Source organism: Gopherus flavomarginatus, chromosome 3 (genome assembly GCF_025201925.1).
Source record: "Gopherus flavomarginatus isolate rGopFla2 chromosome 3, rGopFla2.mat.asm, whole genome shotgun sequence".
NCBI lineage: Eukaryota > Metazoa > Chordata > Testudines > Testudinidae > Gopherus > Gopherus flavomarginatus.
In genome coordinates this window covers 12,735,506-12,756,796 of record NC_066619.1, presented here as the reverse complement: position 1 = coordinate 12,756,796, position 21,291 = coordinate 12,735,506, and the positions used below count along the sequence as shown (strand labels likewise).

Sequence of the window (21,291 nt, the reverse complement as noted above, 5' to 3'; positions counted from 1 at the left end):
GTTTGACTCAATGTGCTTATGAGCTGGTGCCTGCAATGGTTCTAACCATTCGCTGGTGGCAATTAGTTGTATGTTATTGTGATATATTTGCTAATTTTGCCTCACTATTTTTACAGTCAGCACTTTACAGCTCCAGGGGGTGGGTTTCCACAAGGAAGAGAACCCAGCACAATGGCTCCTATCTTTTTTGAAAAGTAGAACAAAATCCAGCATATTTCATTAAAAAGAAACCTTAGACTTTATGTATTCAGCACATTGTGTGGAACAATTTCAGAGCTTTGGGTCATGAATGACTTATTTCCATTAAAAATAACAGTGTTATTCCTGGCAAAGTGAGCACCTGCGATTGCTCTTGCAAGCAAAAGATCTGCCTATACATATAAAACAGCCTCCCCAATTTCAAGAGAACAGACGATGAGGAAGAGACACGGCTGATCTCTAACTTCTAAGCAATGCCGGCAATTTGCTTTTGCACTTTACACCACTGAGATTTCTATTGTTGTTTTAGTTCTATTGAGTTCAGGATTAAATTGAAGGAAGCAATTTTGAAACTTGGCCTTGGGGGCCTCCAAGGCGAGGTTGTGGTGAGAACAGCTCATGAATAGACTGCAGGCTGGGGTCTGCCGGGAAATGCACACCTGCCACAGAAAAGCCTGATGAGCCTTACTTCAGCAAGGCTCATTTACGACAGGCCTATGAGCCCTTCCTCACCCATTTCTGATTAGTACTTAACTTGCTAGAAGGTGGAAGCTGTCACTGCTCGGTGCACTGTGTCTGGGTATTGACTATTTTTTTTAAATAAACCTGAGTTTTAAATCCTCCAGGAGTGTAAGACTGACAAAATCAGTGGAGTTATACCGGTGATGACTCTAACTCACTGTCTTTAGCAAGGTCCAAATCAGCCCACAGCTGAGATGGAAGTGTAGCGTTTGGCTTTTTGCCCAGTAAATAAGACACACTAAAAGGTCACACCCCTCCCCTAAAAATTCCTTGCTCAGGGCAAAAGGAGAAAAAAAAACCTTTTTTGCAAGGTTAACTGAATACAAGGTGACATGTAGCAAAGGATTGTACCTGAATTCTTCTCTGTCCTCACACATAGGATTGAGAACTCTAGGAGTCTGAATCACAACTGAAATGCTGCTGTGGCTTTGTTGAACTGGCACACACTCGTTGTAGCATGCTATTCACAAACCTAGTGTAGTCAACAATACTAGAATAAGGATGTGATAGCTCGGAATACGGAGAGATGACTGTTTTTTATTTCCTAGCTCCAACATATGACAAGGACTAGTATCCATATTTGGGAACCTTAATAAGCGGCTTGGCATTTAAAAGTGCTGAGCACTCACCCGCTCTTGGACATCAGAGTGTGATGCCGAGTGTTCAACACTTTTGAAAAATCAGATCATGTATGGTGCCCAAACATGGACTCAGGGGCCTAATTTCAGGTTCCCCTCTTCACCCCATTTTTACTGAGACAAAAAACCTGATCAGCTGTCTCAAACCATTACATCAGACCTTGACCACACGACAACAGTAGGGAATGTTTGATGAGGGCAGTTCACTTCTAGCTTTAAATTCTAAAGAAGCATAAGTTAAATCATCTGGAACTCACACAAACCACAGTTTCTATTTAGCTCTAGAACTTAATGACCACTTATTATAAATAGCACATCAGCACTGAGAGGCTTCAGTCAGGACCATTGTGCAAGATGCTGTACACACACACACACACACACACACACACCCCTTCATGCCTCATCCTGCAGGAAACTGCTCCCAGCCCCATTCTTACCAGCCATACATCAATGTTCACAGACTTCAAGTATTATCCTGTCTGCAGAATGATTAACAAGTGTCAAGGTTTAGTTCTATAACCTAGCAAAGCCTCCTGTCCTATGAAGGGAGAAAGAGGAAAAAGAGAAATGGAAAGTACATCATATCGAGATACCCCCTCTCAGGATCATGTTAAAATTTATAGATAAAAAGTCAGGATTAAATGAGGCCAAATCAGCAGTTTTGGACTCTCTGCTCTAAGGAGAAAAAGACTGAGCTGTCTGACTTCTACTTGGCTGGCTTTCCAGGCCTGCAATTCACAGCTGCAGTGAAGCAAAGCAGGCCCAATAACAGCATTTGTTTTCAACTAAAAAAGATGATGTATAAATGGATCATAGAAGAAGGGGCCATTAGCAGACATTTAGTCTGACCATAGCGAGAAGTGCAGATGGTTCAGGGGAACAGAGCCAACTTGGCGTTTATAGAAGGTATTTTGCATCTTCTTCCCCACCCCCTCCATCCCGGGCCAGCACTCAGATTGATTAAGAGGTCAAATAAAGGCTGCCTCACTGCAAGTGTGTGCATGATATATAGCAAAAACGTTCATCTCACAGTAAAGGCTTTCTAAACAGTATAAAAGATAAATCGATTTCTAAACTAATTCTGGGTCTGGTTTAGGCTTTTTTTCCTGGAAACTCTACATGACAAATATTTAGAGAAATGATTGAAGAAATCCAGACTCAGGAGTGGAAGGAGTGTGGGAGAAAGGGAAGGGTGTTAGTTAAAGCAGGTGAAAAATATTATATACGTATTTTAGTTATTTGATGGACAAAGCAAACAGCCTTCTGCCAACTAGTGGAAGAGTGTCAAATTTGAGAGGTATGCTGGGGACTAGGCTTAATGCCTGTCATATCAAAACCATAACAAATGGCTTTTTCACAATATGAGAAAAAACGAAGGCCATTTTTAGAACATCCTTTAACTCAATATCTGTCCATATGTCTGACTATTTCCCACTCTATCCCTTTATCTCGTGTGACTAGTACTGTAGGGTGAGATCCTGACTCTAGTGAAGTCAATCACAAAACTTTTGTGACCTTTGGTATATAAGCCTCATTATGACTGCAGTAATGCAGGCTGACTGAAGTCCTCCCTATGATGCATGGCTGAGCTAGTTATAAAGCTCAGTTATCCCAGGTACCCTAGGGATGAATGCCTTTAAGACCGATATTACTGGAGCATGTAAAGCTGAATGGCTCATATAAGGCCTGATCCTGCAGACCTTATCAGATGAGCAATCTTATTGTGGTGCTGGCAAACCAGGTGCTAACTCATGCCAAGGCCTCCATGACTCAATGGAATAATGACAAAAACAGAGCTGCAACCAGTCTGGCTCACCTATGTGTTGGTATTGTTAAAATAGGGACTGGGAGTATAAGAATGTTTCATGTTTACACTTTATTGAATGCTTGTGAGTTGCTGCCAGCATTGATCTCACTTATAAAATCTGTGTCCCATATTGTAAGGTCATTGAGCAATTACACTGTAAGCCTCTGTGACTCTGTAATTCATCAGGCAATAGAGACATTAACTAATGCAAAGTGTTGGTCTCCAGCAGAAGGTGCTTTGTCCTGCCCAACAGGGAAGAAGCATCGGAACCAGATGAACTGTTGTGGGACATTATAGAAGACAAAAGGTGTTTGTTGTTTTTCCCTCCCCTCCATGAAGATGAGTCATGCAAGTGGATTCCTCACGTCAGCCGAGTTCTCAGCACATGGAAAGAGGGAAAATAAAAACTTCTAACAAGAAGGAACTAGAACTCTGTGCTGCTTGGACTCTGGTGGTCAAGGCTTTCTAGGCGTAAGACTGGGTTAGACCCAAAGGGCAGTTAGAGCTTGCTTATTATAGAAGTTTCTATTACAATCTTGAGTTTCAAAAGGTCATTCATTTGTGTTTCTATGTTCACCTTGTAAACAACTCACTTCCTTTTCCAATTTAATAAATCATTATGTAGTTTATTATAGGATTGGCTATAAGTGTTGTCTGTGGTGTAAAATCTAAGGGGCAACTGATTGGGAATAAGTGACTGATCCTTCGGGACTGGATCACAGAATATTGCTGTGATTGTTGGTTTAAGGAACCAACACAAAAGTATGTTTTCTTGGGTGTTGAGATCGTCCCCTGGGGTACTCCAATAGGTTTATGACTCCACATTAAGGCTGTTGCAGTGCCTGATGAGTTCACACTTGATAACTGGTGGGTGAAATCTAAGTAGAGAACTCACAACCAATTTGGGGTTTGTGCCCTGCTTCCTAACAGTCTGCCCTGAGGTTGGTACTCACACTCTTGAGTCACTGCAGGCAACTCAGCTTACGCTTTGCACCTTGAACAACACCAATAGCATGCTCGGTGGTTCGAGACATAGTACGTCAAAGTGGGATTTGTAAGGGGATTGTGTTTTATGGGTGTATGGTGCTCAGGAGGCGAGCCAACTATATGAATCAAGCTTATTTTTCTATGTTAACATTGGGTAGTCACTAATCATCGGTTTACGGGATACTTGTGATTAAATTGCACTCAACTCTGTTACCATTTGACACTGCCTCCATGTTTTGATTATTTATTTTCAGAGTCACAACCAACCTCTTTTAGAGTTTTACTTTGTAAGGCTATTAAGAGACCCATGGATGTATTCTGATTTGGGTAATAATTTTAAAACGCCACTGACACTGCAATTGACATAATTTTGCAAGACATGTGCTTTTTAGCATACATGACATCATTCTCCTTCCATGTTGGACACCTTTGATGCAACTTAATCACACTGAGCATGCACAAAAGGACTGACTGCCAAATGTTAAAACGGAAAATCAAACTTGTTTAGTATAGCAGGCACAGATTTAGCCCATGTGGCAAAACCACACTGATGTATCTGTACAAGGAGTAATAGGATTGTCCCATGTATGATTAGGAGGAAGAGCAGTCTTCAAATGCAGATGATCAAAGAGCAGTCTACTGAACTACAGGAAGCAAAAAGTATTATTAAAAAGATCATAGTTTATATTAAGGGTACATTTATAAATATGTAATAAAGGATTGATTAATAGATGTTAAAAGCATGTTGAAGGCATGTGTAACATGATAAAGATGGTTACAAATACATCAGTGAAATGTCATAGATGTTTATAAGCAACCTACTGACTAGCAAGCAATTGACTAATAATATACTGTTTATTAAAATTATTATTTATTAACTCTGCGTAAGCTATTTATGAATGTACCCTTAGTATAAAGTATGACTGTGACCATACTATTCAGGGTCTAAGATGAACTATCAGACAGACTCAAGTAGGATGCAAAAAGTTTATTGAGGCAGTTCTCTGCACAGCTCCTGGGCGGAGGGTCCCTGAAGCAATCTTATTAGGCCCTGCAGGCCTGTCCCAGATGGCACAGACAGCAGTATTTAGGTAGTACAACAGAAACAGTCCCCAAAACAAATTCAACAGTCCTGTGTCAGGCTTACCTTCCTCCAGAGGGCTCTGGCAATCAACAGCCTCTACAAAGATTCTAGGCTAGTCTTTTCCATAAGGAGCAAAGATAGGATGTCTGTTCTCTTCCCTCTGTAGCTGCCCCTTCATTACCAGACAGGGTGGGCAGGTGTCAGAGGGAGGGTTTGAGTGGGCCATAGCAGCTCATTATTCCTCGTTGGCTCATTGTGTGGCTGGTAAACTCCATTACAATGAATATTAAATATGTTGATCATGTGTTTAACAGAAAGGGATGCATTAAGGATGCAATATCACATTGATACAGATACACATGTGCTGCCAAAAGATAGACACACTTAAGAAGGCCCATTAGTACAGACAGAAAGTAAAAAGCTGAAGTTGACCAGATGGTAAAATAAGCTGTGACTAAGCGAATGCAAACATCTGACTGGTTTAATGGTATGGGCACCATACAGGAAAAAAGGAGGGTTTCCTATGAGACATCTTCCTTGCAAGAACAAATGAGGAAGTCATGTCTAGATTTCAAAAGGCAGGAGTATTTTCAGTTTTCCATCTAAAGCCAAGAGTTTTGGCAGGTTCATCTTGATACAGAAAGTTCAATGTTCTGCACCATCAGCTCCTAGGCAATTGTTTCTGGTAATGAGTTGTCTCACAAAATGTTTGTGGTGGAAAAATGGTCAAGATAATAACAGAATAGGAAACTGTGAAAGCCATATTAAACAAAACAACATGAAAAAGCAACAGCAGGACTTCAGCAAGGGACTGTGAAATTGTGAAAGAATCAATTAAATGTGAAAGGAGTTTCTTATACAGAAATATTTTTAAGAGCAGTTATAAAACAGTAAGAGTAAGGAGGTGCAGGAAGAGAAGTTTGAAGTAAAGTACCACCTATTTCCAAAAACAAAATTTGACCAGTCAATTCAAAGAAGAAATTCAAAATGATTCAACCTTACTAAATCTGGAGAGAGTAACCTCAGATGCGTGGCCAAAAGATATCTAAGAATAAATATGCAGATGAAACTACTACATAATAGTGGGACATTGTGTCAAAATATCATACAGTATGAGCTCAGAAATGCTCTAGAGTTCCCACCTGATTATTTGACAAATTTAAGAGTACAGCCAGGCATAGCCTATTCTGCCCAGGCTTCAATGAACACCAACAAAATGGTAATCTATTTTGGGAAATAGAATCCAAAAGAATCACTGAAATGTCCTTAGATTCCTGATAGCCCACGATCTAAGGCTAGCAAAGATCTATTTGAATTAAATGGGAAAGATTACTTCTTAGCAGGACTGTTACACACAGGGCCGGCTCCAGACACCAGCCTACCAAGCATGTGCTTGGGGCAGCACCTTGGGACGGGGCTGGTGCTCGGGGTTTGTTTTTGGTTTTTTCGGTTCGGCTGGGCGGCACTGGGGGGGGTGGGGCTTGGGCGGCATGGTGCTTGGCAGGGGTGGGCTTCAGCGGCACAGTGCTAGGAGGGTGGAGACTTGGGCAGCGCGAAGCTCGGGGTGGGGTTTGGCGGTGCGGTGCGGTGCTTGCAGCACTTTTTTTTTTTGCTTGGGGAGGCAAAAAAATGTTAGAGCCGGCCCTGGTTACACAACACATTAAGCGACTCTGGAATAAAACAATGCAAATTGCAGTTTGGTTGGCTTGGGATAATCCAATCAATTTTGCACAATCAAATGGGTTAGCAGAATACTCAGTTCAAATAGCAAAGAATTTGATATTTAAAAGACCTGGTAAATTCAAAGGATTCATATTTAATATTGAGACTTTCTCAGCACAAAACAATGCTTTTCGAGGACCACCAGTTTAGAGACTTATAGACTGAAGGACAAAAACCTTAGTGCCAACATCTAATAGCTTCTTGAGATGACAGTTAAAGAAACCTTAACCAATTAAAGACAATTAATGCTGAAGCAGTTACATAGCTACAGAAGAACTACATATGAGGAAACTAGAACAGAAGAAATACTATGACAAGGATATCAAATAGCAAGTAGTTGGCAACCACCTAAGGCAACACCCTACATCTTCCTGACTGAGCTCATATGCTATAGCCATCCCTGCAGGTTAATTATACTGGAGAAACAGAAGACATCTAAACAAAATCAAGGAGGCTGGTGCTGTCACATTCTGGGGTGCAATCCAGACCATTGAGGGCTTGTGTCACTATCTGCTCTGTAACCTTGGATGCCTTAAATGCTCTGCTGCTGTGACTCTCGCTCTGTACACCCACAGCCGGCAGACAAGCGTGCATGAGCGTCTGTGCGTTTCAGCAGCTCTGGCTCAGCACTCTGATTCCAGCAATCTGCTTGGTACATCCCAGCCATATTCTGGTATCCACCACTTTGGTTACACCTGATAAGATGACCCCATCACCTCCCAGTCCTGAATTTTCCCCAAACCATTTGCTCTGCAAAGTTCAGCCCTTTCCTGGATCATCTGGGGAATAAGAAGACTCATTTGCCCCTCTGAAGAGAGAGACTGCACAGCTTATCACTTTAACTGGAGTTAACAGTGATGTCCATTCAAACAGCACTGGGTTGATTTAGATTAAAAGTAAAACCAGATTATTAACAAAAGGAGATAGGATTTTAAATGAAGCCAAGTAAAAGAAATAAATGAAAGATGGTTACATGCAAATAAAAGTGAAAAACATGCATCGGAAAGTCTAAAATTTAAGCTAGAAATGTACAGCTTTGGTTTAAGAGGTTTTTTCTCATTTATCACTCTTTGTCTCTCAATCAGGACCCACCACAGAAGTACAGGGTGCTGGTTCTCCTTGTTTTCGTAGGTGAAAGATAACACAGGGTTCTTTGTTTCTCTCTTTTATAGTCCAATGAAACTTTTGAAGATGCATCCCCCCAAATAAAGTTCATTCAAGCTGTGAGGAAAACGACATGGAGTCTGGTGGCGAAGGTCATTCTATGCTGATATATTCCCCTCCTGGAGTTTGCTATTATGCAAAAAATAGATTTGTTCCTGCCCTCTTCAATCTAAATGAATGGCCACTTGACATGTGGTTGCTAGTAGACTCTGATGATGCCTGTCTGGAAGCACTGGCTTGTCCTTTGTTTGTGAGAAAACGGTTTATCCACTTCCCAGAGTTGTTGGGTAAACAAATTTTAGTTTGACATTTCCTCCATATTTGCATTGTCCCTTATATGTTCACCGTACATGCAGCACGCAAGAATATTCATGGTCAGTAGGGTGTTAGTTTTCTATTGATACTTTGCATGAGGCATAACAGATACAATTTGACATTAATGAATTGGGGTACACTGAACTGGTCAAGCCAGCTGACACTCACAACTAGATACCAGTGAGCTCCTTGCTCACTTGCATAGAGGCAGTTTGGGTCACAGGTGCCTATCTGAGGCCATCCCGAATGCTGAAGTCCCTTGCTGATCCTATGCTCTTTCCTCATCCTCCACCATGAAATGAAGGGGGAAACCTTCTTCACATTTTCTATGCAGCTCGAAAGCTTGTCTCTTTTACAACAGAAATTGGTCCAATAAAAGATATTACCTCACCCACCTTGTCTCTCTAATATCCTGGAAGCAACATGGCTGCAACACCATTGCAAACCCCTCGACATAGCAAGCTCTGTTCCTTAACCCACTATAATTTTTAGGGCTGGTCAACATTTTTCCATTTAAAACTGTTTTTTCATGAAAATTTGAGTTTGACTAATGAAAAGTATCTGTTTTCCCAAGAAAAGTTTTAATATTTTGTTGCAAAACTGAAATGTTTTGCTGAGAAAAAAAAATCACAAGTTTTCCACGGAAAATGTTGACAAAAATGAAAAATCATTGTTAAAATGTTCTAGTCAGCTTTAATAATTTTCAATCCCTCTTCATGCTTGATTCTAGGCTGTCATACACAGGGGGGAAATTACATTTGTACAGTAGACTTCATATTAATGGACCTACTTGAGAAGAAAAAGTACTACTCAACACACACAAGGATAACTGTTTTATGCTCACAATTCTTAAGTGGCTGAATCAGGAAAAGAACCCAGAAGTCTTGGCTCCCCATTCCTTGGTCTAACCATGAGCCTACTATCTTTAAACAGTTTAACCATTGATAACATGATGGACTGTTCCAGGAATATAAAAAAAAGGCAGGTTGCTTTGCTCTTTGTGGCTGTCCCCCACCTCTCCTTTTTCTCCTTTCTATAAAATCTAACTCTTTTGACAAGACACTTAAGCTGCAGCTTGAGAAACATTGGTTGGTTGCTCAATGGAAACTACTGTCACTGCTGCCAATGAGAGTGAATGCCATTCTCATTGGAAACACCCTAAGGTTTGATTTACGTGCAGTCAGTACTCTGGGCATATGGGCAGGTTGAGGCTGTCAGTGGTGGATAGAGTCATGTGAAACCTTAATTCATGTTCCATCAGGAAAAGCAAATTATCACTGATAAATAGAAGCTGAGACCACTGGCTTGATGAAGCCTCCAGTTATTGTACTCCCAATTCTTCCTCCCCCACCCAGTTAAAATCATTGACACATGCAAGCAATTACATCCCTCATCCTGCAGATAATGAATCTGTTATAACAATAGAGGAGGGCTACTGTCACTGCTTGTAAACATTGGCCAAAGTTATTTTATAAAACAGTAAAGCCACCCTGTTGCTGTTGTTCATCATTTATTACTTGCCTAACAAATACTTTAATTACATTTAATAAATAATATATCCAGGCTCACTGAAGTGGTAATTTTTTAAATTAATAATTAACTTCATGCAAAAGGTTTTATTGCAAGTACTACTAAAGGAAATTTCTGCCTTTAATCTGAAGTGATTATTCATTATGTGTAGTAAAGGCTTCATTTGCATATTATTAGTGAAGTAACCTTTAGCCTTCCCGGCAACAATAAAGATACGTTTTAATGTTGCTATGCATTAGCACTCTTGGTCAGCCTTCCAAAACTAAAGTGATGATCTAAACAATATATAATAAAGTCTTTGTTTATGGCCTTCTACCAGCTGTTTTTTTTGATATCCCAAATATACTACAATGACAAAATGTCCAGCAAATGTATTCCAGCAAGTTGTTAAAAAGGTGTTGCCTACAGATGGTTAGTTGATGGGAAACAGTAAATGTGGAACCGGTTAATTCCCTTGAGATCTGAGTAGTAAAATAATATCAATAAGATTTAAAAAAAGCCTCCACTTGATGATTTGTGATGTCCTGTACTGCTCTGAATATGGTTGTCATCCTGGTCAGTTGCACAAAACCACCATTGAGCATTACCTACGTTCCTCAACATAGAGTTCTTACATCACATTAAAGATTATAAAGTCCCTAAGAAAAGTGCTTCAATGTATTTACCCTAGGAGGTTGGGCTGTGCTATTTGCCCCATTTCATACCTGGGGAACTGAGGCAGAGAGAAACTACAGGTAACATTTTCAAAAGCACGTAAGTGACTTCCAAGCTTAATGTCAGCCTGCTCACCACTTAGGTATGGTACTGATTTAACTATTCTGGTTAGGAGTGTGATTTCTTTTAGTTAAAATAGGTAAGTCAGTACAATTCCTAGTGGGGGGTTCTCTGTAAGAGAAGGGGAATAAACTATGTTGGTATAAGACACTGTTACACCAGTATAATTGCATCCTGGCCAAGGGATTTGTACTGGTTTCACTATACCAAGATAGTTAAAGTGGTACAATTTGGCATGTATAGAGAAGCCCTCAGACTCTGCATGCCTAAATCACTTTTGAAAATGTTACGCTAAGTGATTTGTTTGTCCTTCAGTTTACCTTGATCTGCTGATGTGTCTGAGAACAACTGCCTTAGCCATTAACTTGTGTTACTTAGCTTACAAATGGTAAGAAAGTGGAGACAAGGTCAGTGTTTTGTCCCAGATTTTGAGATTCCCAGAGAATGAACCAAATACTGTTACTTTGTATTACTCCTACACCATGTAATACATGCACCCCTGCCCGCCACAATTTAGACCTATTCTCACTTTTAGTGGCAACTCACCATGTGCTGCGGTGATGCAACAAATATCAGACACATCAAATTCTCTCTCTGCCATGCTTTGTTGCTAGAATGAACCCAACCTTTTATAGAGCCAGTCTCCTTTCCCTCATGCCACTGTTCTACATGCGTTCACATATCAAACAGAGACCTTTGGTTCACCTCTGAATCACTCCTGTTCTCTTCACTGTCGCAATCAGTTCAGTCCTACATAAAGTGTAAAGTGCCGACATTTTCAAGCAGCCCAGTGTTTCTTGCAGTCATTGAAGGATCCTTTCAAACACTTAGAATCCTAGATGCCCTTATTTTTCTTAATCAGCTAGCAGCAGTGAGAAAAAAAATGAATTAAAAAAATAATCACCACAAAATTTGCTGTTGCAAACTAATCCCCCTCTCCCATTATACTGATGCGGTGAGATCTCCAAATGCAAATAATGTAAACCTGAACACAACTCCACTGACTCGCTCTAAGGCAAATAAATTTAATTCACTCAGCTTCTCATCATCATACAGGCCCTTCAGGGCTAATCATCTGTGTTAACTTTCTCTGGGGTCCTTCTAATGTCTAAGTGTTGCTGACTATTTTGTAGCCAATATACGTGTGGCGAGAGAACAAATTGCCCCACAGTGGGTTTCCTTTCTACAACAGTGGTTTCTCTATTAAAGTGAAAAGAATCAGGTTTATAGTGGCACTGGTTTAAGACTTGGATGGGAGGTTATGCAGCTGACTCTAATGACTTCATTCAGCAGTTTGCAGACAGGGTTTTTTCCCCTTGGAAAAACTGTACAGTATTTATGCACCCAAATAAACTTTTATGCCCATTTAAAAGCCACGGTGAGCCCTATGGTTTTAAATAGAGGACAATTTTTTCAGGTTACTAACTTTTAATAGGTAACCAGCTTGCTCTTGCAAATGTCTTGTATATATAATTTTAATAGCAGGGCATGGATACTGGTAAGCTAAAAGGCACATTCCAGTTGGGTATTTTTAGGTCTATTTAAAGAGGATGGCTGTTCTTGTGGCTCAGAACCTGAATGGGCACTCAGGAGATCTGAATTCAAATCCTGGCTCTGCCTCAGATTCCCTGTGTAAAATGGTGACACTAATACTTTTTCTGTGCTGCCTACATAGATTGTCATCTCTTTGGGGCACAGATAGGGTGATCAGATAGCAAGGATGAAAAATCGAGATGGGATTTGGGGGGGGTAATAGGAGCCCATATTAAAAAAGCCCCAAATATCAGGACTGTCCCTATAAAATTGGGACATCTGGTCACCCTAGGCATGGACTGTGACTTTGTGTATGTACAGCACCCAGCATCATCAGGCCCTTATCTATGGCCCCTAGAAACTCTCAGAGTTCCAACTACACTTTCCCCACTGTGTCCTGTCCCCACTGGATTCCATCTTTGCTTTTCTCTTCTACCCATATTATTCCTTCAGTGACCTTATCCTCTTTTTTGGCTCAGCTACCATGTCAAGACAGAGATTTCCAAAACCTACCCCTCTTCCTCTGGACATTCCAACTTCATTCAATCCCATATTGACAATTGCCACTTAGACAGCTGTTCCTGGAAAAATCCAGCCATCCGTTTAACTCAGCAGGGCAAAAACAGAACTTCCCACATTCCCACCCAACTCTCCTCTCACTTCAACAAAATGGCAAATAACTCCACTACTCCCCCAGTCCCCAGGCCTGTAGTTGGGCCTGGCCCTTAGTTACCCCTCACCAGGCATGCTGTATTCTTATGTTGCCACAACCGCCAGTACTTTCTGTGAAGGCAGTGGATTCTACTAAGCACCATTAAGGGCCTCACTGTACATTCTCTTCTCTGGTGAATGAATTGCAAAAACAGACCAAGTGGTTTTTTTTGGTTTTTCTGTTTTTCTGAAGACCACAAGCTTTGAAGAACTTGTGGCTACTGGCATCAAACGTGCCCCACTAATTACAGCCCAAACCACCTCCTCCCTAGAGTTACTGGTTATTTAAAAGGATTAAAAAAAAAAAGATGATGATGTACACAGGGTGAAAGGGTGGGTGAGCAAGATGGGGAGCAATGGTTTGGCTCAAACCCAGATGAAGCACTGACCCTCTGGTGAAGGACAATGGTTAGAACTAGCAAAATTCTCCCTCTTGTTGTCTAATCCATCTGCACGTCTTTTATCTCTTTTCCCGTTCCCTCCTCCAGATGATGCAACTGCTGTTACAGATGCTACTCTAAGCTTTTTATAGCTTCAGGCACAGAGAGTGCCAGCTTTGGTTATAATTTATTGCAGAGCTTGTAAAATGGAAAAAAAAATATTTAATAGATGTATTTTCCACCTATTAGGTTCAGCTTATTTTAGTACAAGGGAATGGCAAGGATGACTGGATAAGGGCATAATGGCAAGGAAAGCTGCATGGCACCATCCAAGACGCTTAGGGTGGAGGAATATATTTCGCTAGTCCTTCCAGGAAACTTAAACAGGAATGCTTTGGAAATAAAGGCATCAGGCTCTTTTGAGAGCAAGTCATTGATAGTTTCATCTCACTTTAGTTCCCTTAATGACACTCTCCATCCTTGGATGGTTGCATCAGTTATATCCTGTCTTGATCCTTTCTGGCTCCTTCCTGATTGATTTTACCGAAATGATTCACTTATTCATTAGTATTTCTTGTTTCCCTTGACTTTTTATTTCTTTACTTAAAATTCTCTCTTGCCTTTGAAATGGGTTCCCCACGGCTGTTTAAAAAGAAGAGAGGTGAAAACTGAAGCGCTTGGATGCTACTACACTGAGACACCCACTGAGGACAAGAAAGAGACTTAGATAGGTTAGAAGCATTATTTTGCATGAGCAAATAGCCTAATTACATGCACAAATGGGTATTATGTGTATTGTATTTTCTGCATTCAAATAACCACCATATACTTGCAGCCAGAATGACCTTTACAATAAAAAAAGAAACAAACAATTATGAACAAAAGCATGGCCTCCATAAGAGAGTACGGTATGTGCATCCTCCCTCTTTCACTCTGCACTCAAACAGATACAAAATGGCTGCTCTTGGTACATAAGTAGGATTAGATGGCCTTTGAAGGTGCAGTACACAGAAAACAAGGCATAACAATCCCATAGCTAAATACATGGCAACATGCAGATGTGGGGTTTCAGTGTACACCCATTCTTTGTGAGTGCAGCTTAATCAGGTGTATATAAAAATTGAGCCCTTTGAGTCTCTGAAAATACAAGAGTTCTGTTTAGCATCAATAGCACATGCACTCTCTGGGGTAAAATGTGGCAAATCACTGCTCTGTACCGTTTTCCACCTGCAATCTGACTGGAAATACACATTGAGTCTACGTATTTGCTGTCAGACCAGAAGGGAATTTCCATTAGGTAGCATTTTCTCCCCTTAACATGTTCTTCCATATCTCTTGAATAATTAACGTATCCCACTGCCGAAAGGGCAGACTTCAGTATATGGGCCATGGGTGCAGAAGTCACTTGTTTAACCACTTTGATACATGGGTCGGGGTATGTTGGCGATTACAACATTAAACTATCACCTCTGGGACCTCAGGTCCTCATTGGTATGAATTATGTTCACTCCAGAAGAGTAAAGAGCGTAAATCTTCCAATCACATGCAGCTATTTTGCTAGCCTGAGTGTGGAAGACCACAAAAAGGGAGAGTGAACCAGTTTGTGTCCCCTATGAAAGAGGATCAAGGCTGAGAAAAGGGAAAGATGGGCTTAAGGGAATAGAATATTAATATCTAATACAACAAATACTGACAGGAATCCTACCTTGGACTCTGCTGCTGATTCATTTTACCCACTCAGGTCAGCGCCCTACGTCATGCTCTGGTGGCCGCCTGGCCCTTCCATCACCTTCTCTTGTATGCACTGATTCTCATGTTTCTTAGCAATTAAGTTGTCCAGACAAATTATGAAGTCTATCCCCACTTCCAGGAGGTAAACAAAATGTCCAACAAAAACACATATCCAGCAGCCTCACAGTGGATCCTCACACAATCTTTTCACCGTGTTAGGCTTTAGCTCTTTGTCCACCCCTCTCCTGGGCTCAGCAGCAGTTCTTTTGCCTTGCTGTTTCAGTGCAATAGAAAGGGACTTCTTTCCCCCCTGGACCCATAAGCAAGTGCAAGCATCAACTCCCTTCCATGCTTTCCAATCCAGATTACTTCCTTCTATAAACACCCTTCCTCATGGCCTCTCAGTACACTTTGCAGCAAGATATCTTCATCCACCATTGTAGCAGGGTTGAAGATCCTGTGTCTCTCACCTCTCCAGTTTCCTATGAACAGGAGAGCTCAGCCAGTCCTGCTCCAGAGCTTGGGACTCTCTGGAGAGACCTTCTTCAGGTTCTCTTTAGCTCAGCATTACCTGCAGTTCTGTCAATCTGTCTCACTGAGCAGGTTGCCTTTCATAGGAAGTGTCACCCCTAACTTATCATGTGAGACCTGGGCACATGACCCATCCACCTGCCCAAGCCCAAACCCAGTACCTACTGATCTGGCTTGGGTTTGAACTGAGTGTTTAGAGATGAATGTGTCTATAGGGCTCCTCGATTAAATTATTCTTATAGTCTAGGATTTTCAAAGGAGCCTAAGTGAGTAAAGCACCCAAATCCAACTGAACGTCAATGAGAGTTGAATGCCTAAAACTCACCGGGGCCTCTCTGAAAATCCCGCAGGCTGGACTGAAAGCCCTGACTGTGACTAGAGCTAGCTGGGAATTTTTTGATGAAAGTTTTTCCATTGAAAAATGCAGATTCATTAAAACCTGATACTTTTCACAGGAAAGCATTGGTTTGGATGAACTTCCTGTTTTGAGAAAAAACTGAAAAAAATATTTTGAAATTGTCAATTTTTTTCCAAAAGTAATAGTTTTTTTAGGAGGGTGGGGTATGAAATTACTTTTTGTTTTGAAATTTACGTTAAATAATAGTAAAAAATAAAAATTGAAAAGATCGACATAGAATGAAACATTTAAAATTATCTAACTGAAACATTATGAATGACCCAAACTGATTTTTGTTTTTTAAATAGAATTTTGGTCTGTGAAAATCTGAGATTTCAATTTTACATCCCAATTTGGGATAGAAAAAAACAAAACAAAAAACATTTCCTGCCCAGCTATATCTGTGTTAAGTTTGACAATGTAATATAAATTGAAATCATGATCCAAGTATATCACTGGGATCTGATTTCCTGCATCAAGAGACAAGGGCTGGATGGAGGGACAAACAAGCAGTTCTTTAGTGACCTACTAAAGCTATATTTTTAAAACAGCATAACATACAGGCAGAAGAACACAATTCAGAGCCAATAGCTCAAGCATTCTAATTCCAGTCATAATACTGACACTCTGCATGTCCCTGTGTAAATAACCTGTACACCTCCACCTCGATATAACACTGTCTTCGGGAGCCAAAAAAATCATACTGCATTATAGGTGAAACTGCGTTATATCAAATTTGCTTTGATCCACCAGAGTGCGCCAGCCTCGCCTCCCCAGAGCGCTGCTTTACCACATTATATCTGAATTTGTGTTGTAACAGGTGGCGTTATAATGGGGTAGAGGTGTATTATTAACCCCATGCATTCAAAAAAAGTCATGAGTCCTATGTGCTACAATCGTGAAATTGGCTTAAAAAATGTGGGTGTTTTTAAAACACATTTTGGCTTCTTTTAATTTGCTTTCTGGTTTCTGAGCCTTTAGGGTGCACTCAGGTAACATTTTTAAGCTTTTGTCCACATGTTTCCAACCCTCACAGTTACTTTTACTTTTTTGTAATGAAAGCTGAGATTTTACATATTCACGTGACTCCAGAAGCTGGAGCTTTACAAAAACATCAAGTACCATGAGACTCACAAAAAAATCATGAGACTGGCAACATGAAATCACATAACTATCTAAAATTGAACACCACAGAAATGGAATCATGCTATATTAGAAGGCAGTTCTGATAATCTGACCCTCAGTTTCCCCCCTGGGTTCCTGAGGCTTGCTTGAGAACTATACATAATTTTAGTAAAAGCACTATGAAGATCTTGTGTAAGTGTTTAAGGATGGGGCTTACCTCCATGGACTGAAAGGCAGGGTTGTATTCTTGTCTGCCTAAGACACTGTGACCATGGTCCGGGGAATCTGCCAGAAAGCTAGTACAGCTGGGTGAAAAATTTCATCTGAAATAGTTTTTCAGAAAAAAAAGATGCAGATTCCGTGACCCTGAAAGAGATTTTAAATGTGTGTTGGTTTTGCTGATTGTTTCAAAAATCAACCAAAAAACCCCCAAACCCAAAATATAGACTTTTCATTGCCACATTTTTTAAATGGAACATTTTGATCTTCCTGTTCAAAAGGTCTTTTCATTTCACATTTTTCTTCAACTACATTTAAAAAAAAACACACAAAACAAAACAACACACCACAAAAACTAACACTCAAAATCAAAACAGAACATTTTGTTTCAGGCCAGACAAAATGTTTAGTTTGATCTACAACTATTTTTAGTTTCCAATTTACTGAAAATCCTGAAAAATTTCAGTTTCATTTTGACCCAAAACGATTATTTTTACTTTTTTGGAATTGCTAGAGAACCAAAAAAATCCATTATTCATCCAGCTCTGCTTGGGCCAGTGCAGGCTGTCATTGGCACTTAATAGAGGCTATGTCTGCACTACCAACTAGGGAGTGACAGTCCTGCTCCTGTACACATACTCATGCGAGTATCGATAGCAGTGTAACTGTGGTTGCATGCACAGCAGCGACAGAGGCATGGCTTAGCCATGCCAGGTATGTACCCACCAATTGCAGGCAGTTTCAAACTTGTAGTGTAGACATAGCCATCGATGCCCCATAATCCACCGAATGGAGGACATGATTCCCTGTGGATCCTCAGACTTCATGGGATTGCGAATTCATGATCCTAGCCGTGTGTGTGCGCGCATATGGTGGGTTTCCACATGTGCAGAAGGGGGAGAGAACATGGGAATCCACTTCAAAGATACCATTGCCTCCTTTAGAGTTAGACAATTCAGAAGAACAGAACCTGAAGTACTTACAAATCAATGTTCTAATCAAAGTTGCGAGATAGGGTATGGGTTGGGGAATCTGTTCTAAATATGAATCAGATGAGAGAAGAGGATAAGCAGCTCATTCCACATTCTTTGTGTATAAAGAAATTTTTTTTATCATGATGGATTTTTATCATGGGGGAAATCATCATCCACAAAGATCTGTTATTGGCCCAGTGCTATTCAAGTATCTTGATATTTTCTTCTAGATCATTGGTAAAGTCACTGCTAGTAAAATTTTCAGATGACAAAAATTCATGGAGTGGTAAATAATGATGGGAACAAATCAATACAGACCCATCTGGATCATTTGGTAAGGGGGGGGACTCACTTGAACACCATAAAAGTTTTAAATCCAGCAAAATGAAAGGTCAGACATCTAGGAACAACGAATGCATGCCACGCTTACAGGATGGGAGTACTGTATTCTGGAATATAATGAGACTGAAAAGGACTTAGGAATAATGGTAGATAACCAGCTGAACATGTGCTCTCAAAGCAATGCTGTATATATAGAGATATATCAGGTTGGAGTAAAGAATGGTATTGCTTCTGTACATGCCAGCAGCGAGACCATTACCGGAATACTATGTCCTATTCTGGTGCTAACAACTTCAAAAATAATGTTGACATATTGGAAAGGATTCAGAAAAGGGAGTTACAAGAATGATTTGAGCTCTGGAAAACGTGTATTCTAATGAGAGACTTAAGAATTTCAATCTATTTAATTTACCCAAGAGATGGTTAAGAGGTGACTTCATCATTATCTACTAATGCCTAGGTTGGGAAATTATCTCTGATACTAGATAAGTCATAACATTATCCAGTGGTTGGAGGCTGAAGCTAAACATATACAAAGTAGAAAAAAAAGGTGCAATGTTTTTGTTTTTGTTAACAGTGAGAATAATTCACCATTGGAACATGATGGGTTCTCCATTACTTGCAGTCTTTAAACCAAGACTAGACATCTTTGTAAAATATATGCTATAGTTCAAACAGAATTTATGGGCTCAGTGCAGAAATTACTAGGTAAGGTTCTAGGTCCTGTGTTTTATAGGAGGGAAGACTAGATAATCATAATCAGGACCGGTGCAAGGATGTTTCGTGCCCTAGGCAAAACTTCCACCTTGCGCCCCCCGCGCACCCACCCTGAGGCGGCCCCCCCACGGGAGCTCCCCCCTCCTCCCTGAGGCACCCACCCCACTCCAGCTCACCCCTGCTCCTCCCCAACACACCATGGCAGTTTCCCTTCTCCCGCCTCCCAGGCTTGCAGTGCCTAAGCTGATTGGCGTCGCAAACCTGGGAGGGGACAAGTGAAGCGGCCATGGCGTGCTCGGGGAGAAGGTGGAACAGGGGTGAGCTGGGGCGGGGAGTTCCCCTGCTGCTGCCGCCCACCCCTCCTTACTTGCTGCAGGCGGCCCTCCCCGCGCTCCCCTGCCCCAGCTCCCTCCGCCTAAATGCCAGCAGCGACTGGGGCGGCCACAGATCCGGCCGCCGCGGTTGCTGCCGAAGAAAATGGTGCCCTACAAATGCCAGCGCCCTAGGCGACCACCTAGGTCACCTAAATGGTTGCACCGGCTCTGAGCATAATGGTCTCTTCAGGCCTCAAAAACCTATGCTGAAATGTACACAATTTCTTCATGAATTCTTTCCCTCTTAGTAAGGATCCTTCCCAAAAAGGCTAGGCTCTGAAAGTGCTATTTAAGAACACTACACTGCTAGATATTCTGCACTATCAGAACATACAATATCAGAGGCTTCAGTGTCTGGCATTGCTTCTCCTGCTAGTCAACATGCAAACATTTGTTCCATCAGTCTTTAGCCATTCAACTTCACCAGACCTTTATCTTTAGAAGCAATAATATGGAAGACACTCCTCCTCCTGCTCCGCTAAGCTCTATGATAAAAAAACCCTATCCCCGCTCACCTGAGAGAACAAAATGAGCATCAGAAGTGAGGCAAGATAATTAAGACATGCTCTGATGTTCAAGAAAGCCTGTAAAAAGACCCTCAATTCTGATACAGAGCAACAACACCACCATCTTCATCTATGCTGACTCATCTCTAAAGAAGCTATTCATACTGCTTTATAAAATTGCATTGACAAAAGCCACACATGACCTTAAGCGAGATCATCGCTGTATCCAAATCATTAGTGATATGAATGCCATGGTGAGACAAGTGATTGCTTGTGAGCATCAGGTTGCTGTCATTGTGTACAGCTGGAAAAAGATATAAAACAAATAGTAATAATAAAATAAAGGCCCCAATCTCACAGGTGGATTTGCCATTGTGTACTCCTGAGTCCCTGCAATGAACTGTGGTAAGAATGTTGAAGTACCTGGAGTTTCACAGCTGTAAATCTGATGTAACTAAAAGCAGTATGTGACCCATAGACAGTTTGAGTTGTCGTCTATTTTCACATGAGTTAAATGAGCATGAAACCCTAATATCAGAAAGGGAATGCCTTTGTATTGCTTCTTACCCAAGTCAATACACTATGCGATCTCACATGAATCCAGTATGTAAAACATATGCTACCTTTAGAGAATTCACATATGCATTTTCTTTTTCCACATAAGATATGGAACTCACGGAATACTGGCTTTTGAGGGTGTTTATCTGATGGCAGAATTTGCGCGGATGAAAGTTGGCTCTGCAGTTCCTGGGACAGGAAAGCAAAGCTGAGCTGGAAAGATAAAGAGTGCTATCTATAACTTATCCTCATTTTACAGACTAGGAAAACAGAGGCAGCACGGTTTGGGGTCTAGCTTAACATGACACAGCAAATCATTAGCACAGCCAGGCTAAGAACTCAGGACTCATGGCTCCTAGTCCCAGGCTCAGGTCATGAGAGCTCATTGTCACTCATGAGCTGGATCAAGCTGTTTCCCCAACGTGTTGCTATCCACTTAAGAGCAATCACTC

General features: G+C 41.0%; 1 protein-coding gene across 1 annotated transcript in view; it reads right to left on the bottom strand.

The window, feature by feature from the left end:
• LOC127046507 (urea transporter 2-like) overlaps positions 1-17,399 on the bottom strand; it is a 197,614-nt gene extending 180,215 nt beyond the window's left edge. The window contains exon 1 of the mRNA XM_050943634.1: positions 17,367-17,399. The gene's annotated coding sequence lies outside the window, so the exon portion shown is untranslated. The remainder of the gene's footprint in view (positions 1-17,366) is intronic.
• Positions 17,400-21,291: the final 3,892 nt, after the last annotated feature.